General features: G+C 37.7%; 1 protein-coding gene across 6 annotated transcripts in view; it reads right to left on the bottom strand.

The window, feature by feature from the left end:
- Nucleotides 1-12,789, bottom strand: part of CDKAL1 (CDK5 regulatory subunit associated protein 1 like 1) — a 697,372-nt gene that overhangs the window by 219,617 nt on the left and 464,966 nt on the right. The window lies entirely within an intron of this gene.

Below are 12,789 nucleotides of genomic sequence, written 5' to 3'. Positions count from 1 at the left end.
GGATACTATATGTGACAGAATCTAAAAGTGTGATACTCGTTTGTCACATTTTGGGCAGCAAGGACTCATATTGCAGGCTGGAAAACTAATTAATGTTATGTTAGCAAAATATCTGGTCACATTGTTCCCTGCTGAACCTTAGAAGACAGTACAAATGTTAATTTAGTCTATAGCTATAGAGATATTACAAAAAATTCAGAATGTTGAATATAGCTGGCTCCTTCTTACTGCTCTTAGTAACAAGGAACTCAGACTAGGGCTAGCCGGTCGCAAGCTGAGTAAGAAAGCAGCTTTGCTGAAATGATAAATTACTTGAGGTGACAGATACCTCGTTTACTCTGTGATTATTATGCAGTGTATGCCTAAAGTATCTCATGCGCCCATAAATATACACATTTACTATGCACCCATATAAATTTACTTAAAAGTAAAAAATTTAAAAAAAAGAAATAAGATGGACTTATACCTGGAAAGAAAGAAAGAAAGAAAGAAAGAAAAAGAGAAAAGTGAGAGAGAGGAAACAGCTTTGCTAAGAAAACCACTCTCCTTGTGGATTAGAATTACATTTGACTGAGGGTCCTGTGATTTTGATGTTTGCAGGTCTGAAAAAGCCAAGCATAACAATTACAAGCATTGGCTACCGTATCATAGCACCTCAGAAGATTGGTGACCCTACAAGAGCTGAGTTTCTTGGCAGAGACGGGATTAAGAGTGCTTCAGATGACCTCAAAGGAGTCATCAGTAAGTTCAGAGTAGGGAAGAAGGACAGAGGCCAGTAAATAAAAGACAGAGTCTTTAGGTTCAAAACTATGTCCAGTTAAGACCTTTGCCTATAGTTGTTCATGGAACTGACAAGAAACAGACCAGAAGGCTACTAAGTTTGTGAGGGACTTGGACTGCCAAAAATGCAGGATGGTCTGCACAGCCCGCTACTGTACAACCCCTAACGCAATTGCCAGGGCTCATGCTGGTACGAGAAGGAGATGTTAGAACCCACTCAGAACAGCATTCACCCTAATGCCACCTCAAATATGGGCACAGAAGACAGGAGCAACAGAGAACAAAGAACTAAGGCGTATCCCTCACAGAGGAAAGCCAGGGGCCATCAGATGGGGTACTAAAGACCGTCCTTCAGTGCTTGCACAGAAAGGGTCCAGGATTTCCACAAAGCAAGGCTTAATAATTCCTATTGAAAACCCATGTGTTTCTTATTCTCCCATTTTTCAAATGGGAGCTTTGAATATTTTCTTATTTCCATTCTATTTTATATTGGGAATGTTAGGTTGCTTTTTAGCTTATATCCATCAGCCCATGGAAAGCCACACCTGGACTTCCTGAAAAGGACAGACCATCACCCAGCGATCATGTACTTATAAGAGGACAGGGTAACTAGATGGGACTGGGGCTGTCTCTCTTAGAGTAAGTTCTGTATGTAGCAAGAAGAGTGGACAAATGGTGACTGTGGCAAAGACTGCTAATTGCTCCCCACTATTTCATCTCCCCTTCTTTCCAAGAGACTCTTTAAAGGGGGACAAAAAATTCAAACTAAACACTAAATTTTCTTAGCCTCTCTTGCAGGTAAGTGTGATCATATGACTAAGTTCTGACAATTTGACATAATCAAAAGTGATGGGTATGACTTTCAGGAAGTATTAAAAGGGAAGAAACATGCACTCTTGTTTGCCCCCTGCCTTCCTACTGTCTGGAATGAGGATGTGATGGCTGGAGATTAAGTAGCCATCTTTGACCATGAGAGGAAAGTTCAATCCTACATCTCTGACATGCTGGAGCCTTACAGAGTTCCACCATCTGGCTCTGGACTTCATTTACATGACTGAGAAATAAACTTTTATTTTTTTATGCCATATTTTTTCTGTCGCTTGCAGATGAATCAAACTACAACTTTTATATACATAAATATATGCGCATGCAAACGTGTGCATGTGTGTACATAACCTAGTTTAAAAACCTTTCTTTATACTGGTAGATTTAATTATACCACAGATAAAATGAAACCTATAAAGCATAATTGGGTGAAGAAAGGGGATTGATTTTCATGTAAGACCTGTAAATTCAGTATTTCTTTCTCATCCATAAAAAGCCTATAATAATAAACATTTATGTTCCTTGCATACTGGATTTAACACTGGGGTTTTACCATACTTACTAAACATTCTGGCTTATAAACATCTACCTAATATTAACCACAACTTAAGAATATCCGTCCCTAAAAGACAGTTATCAAGTTTTACTAATCTCTTAATATTCTATACCTAACAAGTGCCAGACACATGGTCTATAACCAATAAATACTAGTAGAATAAATGCAAAATTTAGTCTCTTTTGAAATTAATGTTAATTCATAGGGACATTTTGATCTTATTTCCAGAATTCAAATTGGTCAGATTTTTTTTTTTTTTTTTAATTGAGATGAAGGCTCGCTCTATCACCCAGGCTGGAGTGCAGTGGCGTGATCTCGGCTCACTGCAAGCTCCGCCTCCCGGGTTCATGCCATTCTCCTGCCTCAGCCTCCCGAGTAGCTGGGACTACAGGTGCCCGCCACCACGCCCGGCTAATTTTTTGTATTTTTAGTAGAGACAGGGTTCATCGTGTTAGCCAGGATGGTCTCGATCTCTGGACCTCATGATCTGCCTACCTCGGCCTCCCAAAGTGCTGGGATTACAGGCGTGAACCATCGCGCCCAGCCCTGGTCAGATCTTAATAATCTGAGATTCAGCCTTTTAAAAAAATTATAGGTTACATTACCCAGTCTTCTTCTTCTCATTTTTTCTGAGGACTTAATTAGGGCACTTTTTTGATATTACTGCAAAGTCGAGCAGAACATTCAAAAGTACACATACTGTACACGCTCCCTTGATTTCTTCCTGATTTTCAGTAGGTATATAAAGTCCTAGAGTGGCCCGTTCACATAATGAGGGCTCAGTGAACGTGAGAATGATGATAAAGGAGGAGTAGAAGGAGGCAACAGTGACCCATCATTGACTCTTTCTCCTTGTGCCTGCAGCAAGTGATGAAATGGATCTGTGGTTAGGAACACAGGGTGCTTATGGGCAGGAGTTTAAGCCAGAGATTTAATAACTTGGCTTTAAGAAAGAAAGATAAGTAGGAGGAAGACACGAGGACTTAAAAGTTTTTGAAATGTAGTTTAGAATGGATAACAGCTTCACAACATGTTAACAACCACTGGCATTAGCATTTCATTTTAAAACATGTACACATACTTCATTAAGAAACTCTGCAGTTTTATAATTAAAGATGTTATTACAGATAAAACACTCATTATTTTATTTGTAGTTTTTCTCCTCATGGTCACATTCAAACATAGCTTCATTTTCTAAAAATTTTACATAAAAAATTGATACATAATACCATGCATATTTATGGAAGGTATATGTGATATTTTGATACATGCACACAATGCATAATGATCAAGTTAGAGTATTTAGGATATCTGTTCCTCAAAATGTATCATTGCCTGTGTTGGGAACATTTCAAATCTTCTCTTCTAGCTATTTGGAAATATACAATAAATTGTTGTTAAATTATAGTCACTCTACTGTGCTACCGAACACTAGAACTTATTCCTTCTATCTAGCTATGTGTTTGTACCCCTTAACCATTCTCTCTTCATCACCACCTACCTCCCTTTCCACTCTCTGGTAAGCATCATTCTATGTTCCATCTCCATGAGATCAACTTTTTTAGCTCCTGCATATGAGTGAGAACACGTGGTATTTGTCTTTCTGTGCCTGGTTTATTTCAGTTAACATAATGACCTTCGGTTCCATCCATGTTGCTGCCATGACAAAATTTCACTCTTTTTATGGTTGAATAGTATTCTGGTGTGTGCTATATCTTTACCCATTCATCTGATGATGGACATTTAGGCTGATTCCTTATCTTGGCTATCGTGCATAGTTTATCTGCAATAAACATGGGGGAACAGCTATCTCTCTGATACTGATTTCCTTTCCTTTGGATAAACAGCTAGTAGTGGGACTGCTGTAGCGTATAGTCATTCTGTTTTAACAAACACAGCTTCTTTATCGATCCCCTCACCCAGTGACTGGATGGAGAGTGAAGGTAAAAAGGAGGAGATATTGACTATAGAATGTTGTATTAAATGTCCAGGAGATGGCATGTATAATATAACATTTTCTATTTAATAGTGTAGTACAATTTTTAATTATCATCCCTATTGTTTCCAAAAACTATCCTACTTGGAAATTATAATAGCAATGAATAAAGTTGGGAGACCCACAAGCTAGCGCTCGAATCTGAACTCTGGCAATTATTAGCACTGTGACTTCAGGCAAGTTATTTAACTTCTATGTACCTAAATTTCTTCACCCTAAAATGGGGATAAGATTTTGTATGTAATATGTGCCATTGTGAGAATTAAATGAGTTAATTCATGTAAACCACTTAGTACCATGTAAACTACACTGATTTCAACATATTATAGGCTCAATAAATATTGCCTAAGAATTATTGTTAGTTATCAGCCAGCAGGGGTCCACAGAACACAGAATCTCTAAGACGGCAAAGTATTATGTGCTATTAAAGGGAATGTACCACTTTTTCTGCAAAGAGAAGAGGATTTTCTTGTCTATGGAAAGAGAACTTTAATTAAAACAGACCAAGAAATACTGCTCTAAGCCTTACTCTTATTAGTTCCAGAGTTAAGTGCCATTCATTCAACAGACACGTATTATCCCTGCTTCTTACTCTTGAGTCCCTTCCTGCCATGTATATGGTGCAGAGTTGTGGGGGACAAACCAAGCACTGTGCAAGGAACTGGGGATGCTGCAGTCAAAAAAGGACCATGAAGATTTCTAACTTTACACGTTAGTACAACTCAATAGCTTCTGAATACTCATGATATTTGGAAAAGAAAACAATCTAACAATATCTTTTGTTTTTTCATACTCTCCAGAGCCCCCAGCCCAGTGCTTGCTTATAAGAGGCAACTCTCAGTAACACTTGGCCCTTCTTCCCTTCCTTTTCCTACAACTGTATTGTCTCTTGGCTTCCGTGGTATTATCTCCTCCTGGGCCTCCACCTCCACGGGCCTGACCCTGCCTTTTTAACCTGCCATAGAATCCTTTTTCCTTTCCCATTATTACTGAAATACTGGTGTTCCCTAGACTTCTGTTCTTACCCTTCCATTTTTCCTTCTGGATGATCTCATTACCTATAACTTCATCTACTACTCAAATGCTGATTACTCCCAAGCATTTATCTCTAGACCCTCATCTTTCTTTTTGGCTCCTGACCCATATTTTCTACAGCCTAAGGGGGGCTCTATCCTAGATTTTCCAGATAGTCACTTCAAATTCAGCGTGTCTAACATCAAACTCATCTTTCCTATCTAAACTCCTCCTCCTTCTCATTTCCCTATCTGGGTTAACTACATCATTTTCTACTATGCCTTACTTAAGATACCAAGGAGCTACTTTTGACACCCATGCATGCCTTCCTCATCTTCTCTTCTAAGTGTACATTGAAAATTTCTTCTCCTCAATATTTGCTGAATCCACTTTATTGTCTCCAATGCTAGAGGAAAATGCCTTAGATTAGACCAACAGTACAACACTATGGATAAGAGTACTGGCTGGGTAATCACCTGGCCTGGATTCTATCAAGGTTCTATCACTAACTGCATGACTTTGGGCAAATTACTTAACATCTTTGGGCCTTGAGGATTAAACAACCTAAGACATACAATGCTTTAACAGTAGTGCTTGGCACAAAAGTAAACACCTCAAAATATTAGATAATTGTTTTATTATGATTATCATGTTAAGTATTATTGGTATTCTTACCATTGCATTTATTACTAGTCTGGACACATAACCGATAAAAATATAAATCATTTAATTAATACATGCTATTGGAACTGGTAAAAAGAACCATAGTAGAAACTGAGGGTATCATAGTTCCAGTATGCATTAATTCACTGTGGGCTTTGTTGTTTTTTTTTTTTTTTTTTTTTTTGAGACAGGGTCTTGCTCTGCTGCCCAGGCTGGAATGCAGTGGTGTGATCTCGGCTCACGGTAGCCTCTGCCTCCCAGGCTCAACTGATCCTCCCACCTCAGCCTCCCAAGTAGCTGGGACTACAGGTGAGTGCCACCACAGCTGGCTAATTTTTTGTATTTTTTTGTAGAGATGGGGTTTTGCTATGTTGTCCAGGCTGTTCTTGAACTCCTGAACTCAAGCAATCTGTCTGCCTCAGCCTCTGAAAGTGCTGGGATTACAGACATGAGCCACCATGCCTGGCATCAACAAATCTTTCTAACCGTTCTGAACCCTGACGTTCGCTTTATAAAACGCAAATTAAAAATACTAACCCTACGTACTTTGCTAAGTTTTTGTAACTTAATGAGTTAATATGCAAGCTCTGTGGAATATGAAAGCACTCTGTCAAAAAAAGAAAAATGCTATTATTCTACTACTTCGTGTATATGTGATTTGACCTTTATGTTTATGATATACCACTGAGGCAGGAAAAATGCACAAGAGATTAAGAGAAGATGATTTCTGAAAGGAATAACATAATCATAATGTAAAGGAAGGATATAAAGTGAATGAAGTTTAGGAAAAATGAGGTTCCTTTCTTGACCAGGCTACAAGGAAATGGAAAGCAAGTCAACATAAAGTAACAGTTGCCTTCAAACCAGTGAATCGAATTTGGGGTAGTCCCAGAATCCTATGGTATTTAGCACATTGTGTCATAATCTATTTAGCATATAATCTTCTAAATATAACAACACACTGGAGAAGGAAAAAAAAGTAAATGTGTTTTTCTGCTAAATAACTGATCCAATGATATTTATTTATTCATTAGAAAAGTTCTAAAAGTAGCAATGGAGAGAAGGGAAAAGAACTTCACTACCTTAGAAAGAAATTTGGCCAAAGATAAAAACAGTGAATGAGACCTTAGTGCTACCCAAAATAACAACTTAGCTAAAGATCCTAGAAATGATGACATAAAGCCTGAAAACATTTTTCAGGGAAGCATTTTGCCTAAAGTATTTTGGAGGTAGTTACTTAGTGAACAGAAACACATCTGGGAATGCATCTGGAAGACAATATAATTATCGAATCCTTGCTGAATCATTCTTTTTTTTTCTTTTGCATTTCTTCTCTTCTGACAAATATTCTACTTATGTTTCCAAGCCACTAGGACTAAAACTAGATGAATAAGGCAGAATAAAATGCTAATTTAACGTAACATAGCTTTTATCAGATTGTGTTCCATTAAGCACACATGAATGACCAGGACTAATGACAGGAAAGAAAAATTACTCACGATGTTAATAATTTAGCATCCTTTTTGCAGATAGACTGGAAAAGTAGGTCATAGGATGGGCTGGATGACTCACTTACAGCCATCATCCTGCCATAAAGCCAAGTAATATTGGCTTTATGCCCTTGTGCCCCTTCCACTGAATGAGTATACAGCGGAGAGATCACAGAATGAAACTTCCTCTGCAAGTCTGCTACTTCCCCTCTAGTTTGTTCTCTCCTCGCCCTGCAAAAGATTCCCCTTTACCCGTGAATGCTCATTGCTTGTTAGCTGTGACATTTCACTGGGCAATCTCTGGGTATAGTGAACTTAGGGGAATAATAATAAATATCACAGTGGTAAAATGGTTAAATAAGCAACAAGGGAAATTAACCCTGAAGTGCACAGTACATTAAGAAATGATAATGGCAAATTCTAAAATGAACGATATCATGGGATTAAAAATCAACATGGAGATGCCACAGTAAGATGCAACTTAACGTTAGATCCATGCAACTTGCAGGTAAAAACAAAACTGTTTATTAATTCATTCAAATTGTATTTACCAAGTGAGAAAGATAGAGATGTTAACTATTTAAGGTCTAGTTAACATAAACTAAAAAGCTACTGGACTTCTAACAAAATACTCTGTCTAAACAGTTAGGTCTTTTAATATATAAACTGTTTCATTTCCTAAATATCTATCCGTAGGCTATTCTTACATGTTTCTTTCACATTTTAATGTGTGAACTTCAGGACTTAAAGATTCTTTTACTTAGCATTAAAACATATGCTTAAGAACTCTGCATGTTGTCATTTTTTGAATATATGTTAATGCATGGTTTATGTTGGGGAGTAACTATAAATTCACTGCTGCTCAAATCATAGAGGCCCAATTAAAGTCCTTGTCTAATGCCTCAAGGCCCTGGGAACCCTAGTTATATCATCCCCAACATAACGCAGTACAAAAATCATTGAATTGGGAAGTAACTCTCTCAAAAACACATGAAAAAAGAACAAAGAATCATTCATGTTTTATACTTTAAAAAACATCTCAGTAATAAGTTAAAAAGATAACAGAAACATCAGTTATGTGACAATGAATGATAGTAAAATATATAAGATACATATTTTAAAATATAAAAACAATTTTTTTTTGAAAGACAGGATCTCGCTCTGTCACACAGGCTGGAGTGCAGCAGCATGATCATAGCTCATTGTAATTTCCAACTTCCAGGCTCAAGTGATCCTCCTGCCTCAGCCTCCCTAGTAGTTGAGACTACAGGTGCACACCAGTGTGCTCAGCTAGTTTTTTATTTTTATTTTTTTGTAGAGATACGGTCTCACAGGCTGGTCTGGAACTCCTGGGCTCAAGTGATCCTCCTACCTCAGCCTCCCAAAGTGTTGGGATTACAGGTGTGAGCCACTGCACCCAGCCAAACACAGATTATTTCTAAAACCAGAATTGCATCACTTGCTTTGTTCTATATAGTTTCTTCCCCTATCCCTACAAATCCCATTTTATACTTCAAAAAATCATCTGATCCATTTAGATAAAAACATCAAATTACTCAGTTAATGTTCAATTGGATTAATAAATCTGAATAGAATAATTTAAGTCATATGATTGCTCATGGCCAGCTGTTTTAAATTAGTATATTAAGTCATTTAGATGCTCTTCTTTGCAAAGGTTGCATGATTTAATAAATTCCCATATGCCTCAACATGTGCCAACACTGCTAGGTTATCTTGTATCCAGCTGCTGTTGTGATGATGGCTGCCAACTTTCAAACAACTGAAGAGAATAATGAACCAGCTTAGTTGGCTCATATGTAAACTTACACTGCTCCCAGCTAAAACATGGGCCATTTTCAACTGTAAAGAAAATTAATTAAAAAGATTTCACTTCCACTTTCACGGCTCTACCAATATCACAGAATTAGCAGTTTGAAAGCTTGCAGCTTCAGGTAAACTCCCATAGTTTGGATTTCAATCTTAAATGCTGTAGGTTGTCTTAAAAAATGGATTTTTTAAGGAAACAGATCAGGAAATGCCTTGTCCATAACTCATAACACGAATATTTGAGAAGCCTCAGACTGCTGGAGAAAAAAGAGAAACTTTTATTTGTTAAAGGCACATTACAAAAAAGGCTTCAAAGACTTCAGGGGAAATGAGAGATGTAAATGAAATGGGCCGCCATTTAGGAAGGATTTAAAAAGCAAACAGAAAAGGAAAGCACCAAACATGCCACTTTAAGTCAGGATCATTTTATGCATGAGCGTTAGGCACAAATCAGGGCAACATGATAGTGTGAAGCCCTCCAAGAGTGAAAATACTGTGTTGAATTTTAATAAAGGCTGGACAAGACAATTTTGTGCTGGATCAGTTATCCAGACTAGTGGCTCTAAAGAAAGCCCTGAAACTTTGGTGTTTCCAAAATAAGCACTAATCTATTTGGCCTAAAGCTATACTAGTTTTTATAGGGGAAGGTGGGTCAAACATAAGAACTATTTAAAATATTTCATTTATTTCTTTTTTCTTTCTTTTTTTTTTTTTTTTTTTGAGATGGAGTCTCACTCTGTCACCGTGGCACGATCTCAGCTTACTGCAACTTCTGCCTCCCGAGTTCAAGTGATTCTCCTGCCTCAGCCTCCCGAGTCGCTGGGATTACAGCCGCGTGCCACCATGCCTGGCAAATTTGTGTGTGTGTGTGTGTGTGTGTGTGTGTATTTTTTTTTTTTTTAGTAAAGACGGTTTCACCATGTTGGCCAGGCTGGTCTTGAACTCCTGACCTCAGGTGATCCACCCACCTCGGCCTCCCAAAGTGCTGGGATTACAGGTGTGAGCCACTGTGCCTAGTCTAAAATATTTCATCTATTTCTAAATGTCCATAATAGTTGGAAATTACTCACTAGGTAGATGGACTTCCCCAAGAGGATGGGAAAACTCTTTTTCGCTAAATGGCAAAGCTGATTATACTGTCCTCATGGGAGTAAGTCTATACTATTCTTCACAACAGATGGACTGGACAAAATACACAATTTTATGGTTCTGATGAACTGTCTAAAACTGTGAAAGAATCACTTTTTTATTTTATTTTTTGAGGTGGGTCTCACTCTGTTACCCAGGCTGGAGTATAGTGGCATAATCTTGGCTCACTGCAACCTCCGCCTCCCAAGCTCAATCGGTTCTCCCACCTCAGCCTCCCAAGCAGTTGGGATCACAGGTGCGAGTTGACATGACCAGCTAATTTTTTGTATTTTTGATACAGACAGGGTTTCACCATGTTGCCCAAACTGATCTTGAACTCCTGAGCTCAGGAGATCCATCCGCCTCAGCCTCCCAATGTACTAGGATTCCAGGCATGAGCCACCACACTGGGCCTAGGATCACTTTATTGGCAGTGATAATCTGATTTCTTTTTTTTTTTTAAAAATAGGTTACCTGAAGTTTTCTCAGTCAACTGCTATACATAAGCAAGTATATCATATTGGCTGCCTACTACAGTTTTCCAATATATCTTACTTATAATCTAAATGTGAAATTATATACCAGGGTTGCTTCTTCCCTTGCTGCATATACACAACACAGAGTTAATTTAAAAATCTCTCGGAGATGCTAACTGACTAGACTCATACTCTACAATCCAATTGATGCATGGCACTTGAAACTGAAACTATATATGGGTGGGTATGGGATGCAGTGTGATCTCCAGGCATCTCCAATATCTTCTCCAGGTATGTCTAATATTTTCATTGCTAGAAATACTAGAGATCCCTGGGAAACACAGTTGGTTCTAGGATCCTCCAGTTGGTTGAATACTTCTAGAAAAACTACATAGATGCCTCACAATAACTCAGAATCCAAAGAAAGGACGCAGATCCAAAGAAATCCAACCGACTCTTTCCTAATACCTGACATGATCATCTTTTTACCTCTATATAGCTCATGGAGGCTGTTGGAACTGTTCAAGATGGAACAGATTTAACAGACCTCCAGAACAACATAACTTGTTGTGAAATTGTTGCCTAGTTAAGTAGCCACAGTAATTCCTCCAACAACTGAGTCAGCCCTCAACCAAATAAAGATAAAAGAGAGGTGCTGATTCCTTAACCTCATTTAATCACATTAAAGCAACAAACTATCTGGAAAGTGTTCTAGCCTATTCTGCACCCGGGATGCATGTCTATACTTGGGAAAATATTGTGTAACAAGTATCAAGTTTTTATTCGCTACTGCTGTAATAGGCAAAGAAGGAAGAAATTTCACAAGTGCAACAACTGACTTGAAAATTTGAAAATATTCCATTTACCAGTGCCAGTGTGCCCAAAAAAACTCTCTTATATGAGACAAATTTGCCTGCAATAGTAGAAGAAAGGCAAGAAAGGGCTGTAGGCCAACAGCAGATATTTAAACAAATAAAAATCTATATTCTTTAGCCTAACACAGTTCTGTTCAAGTTTTGAAAGTATTAACAAGGGTAGAGATCTATTTTCCATTTTTCACTTTGAAGGCTGTAGTACTTAACAAATACACCTTCTATGCACTGATTTGAATATTTGGACAATTAGCTGTATTTGTCTGAATGTACACTAAGTAGCTTTATTCTTGGTGGTTAGGATAATCAAGAATGCCTAGAGGTTAAAAAAAAAACTTAGAAAGATAAGTAATGGAAAGGTATAGAAGAACAGAAAAAGGAAAAAAAAGGATTTTAAAATGATCATATGCAGTTAGGATAAATGACTAATTAAAGATGGAAAAAATAATTGCTTGCAATTTGTATAAAGCAATCGTACCCATGCAGTACTCTGACATAGTACAAAGGTACATAATTATAAACAAGATGATGGAAATAAAAAGTTGTATCTTAATTAAGAAAAACAACAAAGGAAAAGGATATGGAAAAAATGTACGAAAAGTAGGAAGACCCAGGCCACAAATATGCCAAGACAAATGACATATCCCTAGAGGGGAGAACAGTGTTGTAGACTTGAGAAGGCTCTGTGTGACCTGGGCCAGCACTTCCATTTCCTGCCTGGCGTAATCACAGAAGGCAGTCAATGTTTGGTGATGATGAGGAGCAGGGTTTTGAAGAACATAATTAAGGGCTGAAAGTATTTTCTGTGGAAACAAAATTATCATTCATGTCTGACATTGTGTAAATATGCCTTAATTTTGGTCAATAGCAATTTGAACTTTAAAAAGTAGAATCCTCAAACCTTCTTGTAAATCACAATTCTTTAAGCAAACTGCAGGGCTTCGTGTGTAAAAGCATAGACATTCCAGACACTCTTTAAAAAATGCTGTTTAGTAGAAAATTATCTATTTTGTAATGACACAATTTGGCCTCTGTCCATGTCAAAACCAGCTCATAACTTCAAAAAGCCACATTAAAGGAGATTTACACAGAGCAAAGCTAAAGCAGTTTTCATCCACCAGGTCAGGTATAAAAATAATCACAATTCACATTACCTTAAAGA

This window comes from Hylobates moloch, unplaced genomic scaffold, assembly GCF_009828535.3.
Source record: "Hylobates moloch isolate HMO894 unplaced genomic scaffold, HMol_V3 SCAFFOLD_20, whole genome shotgun sequence".
Taxonomy (NCBI): Eukaryota; Metazoa; Chordata; class Mammalia; order Primates; family Hylobatidae; genus Hylobates; species Hylobates moloch.
This window is presented reverse-complemented; position numbering and strand designations above follow the sequence as displayed.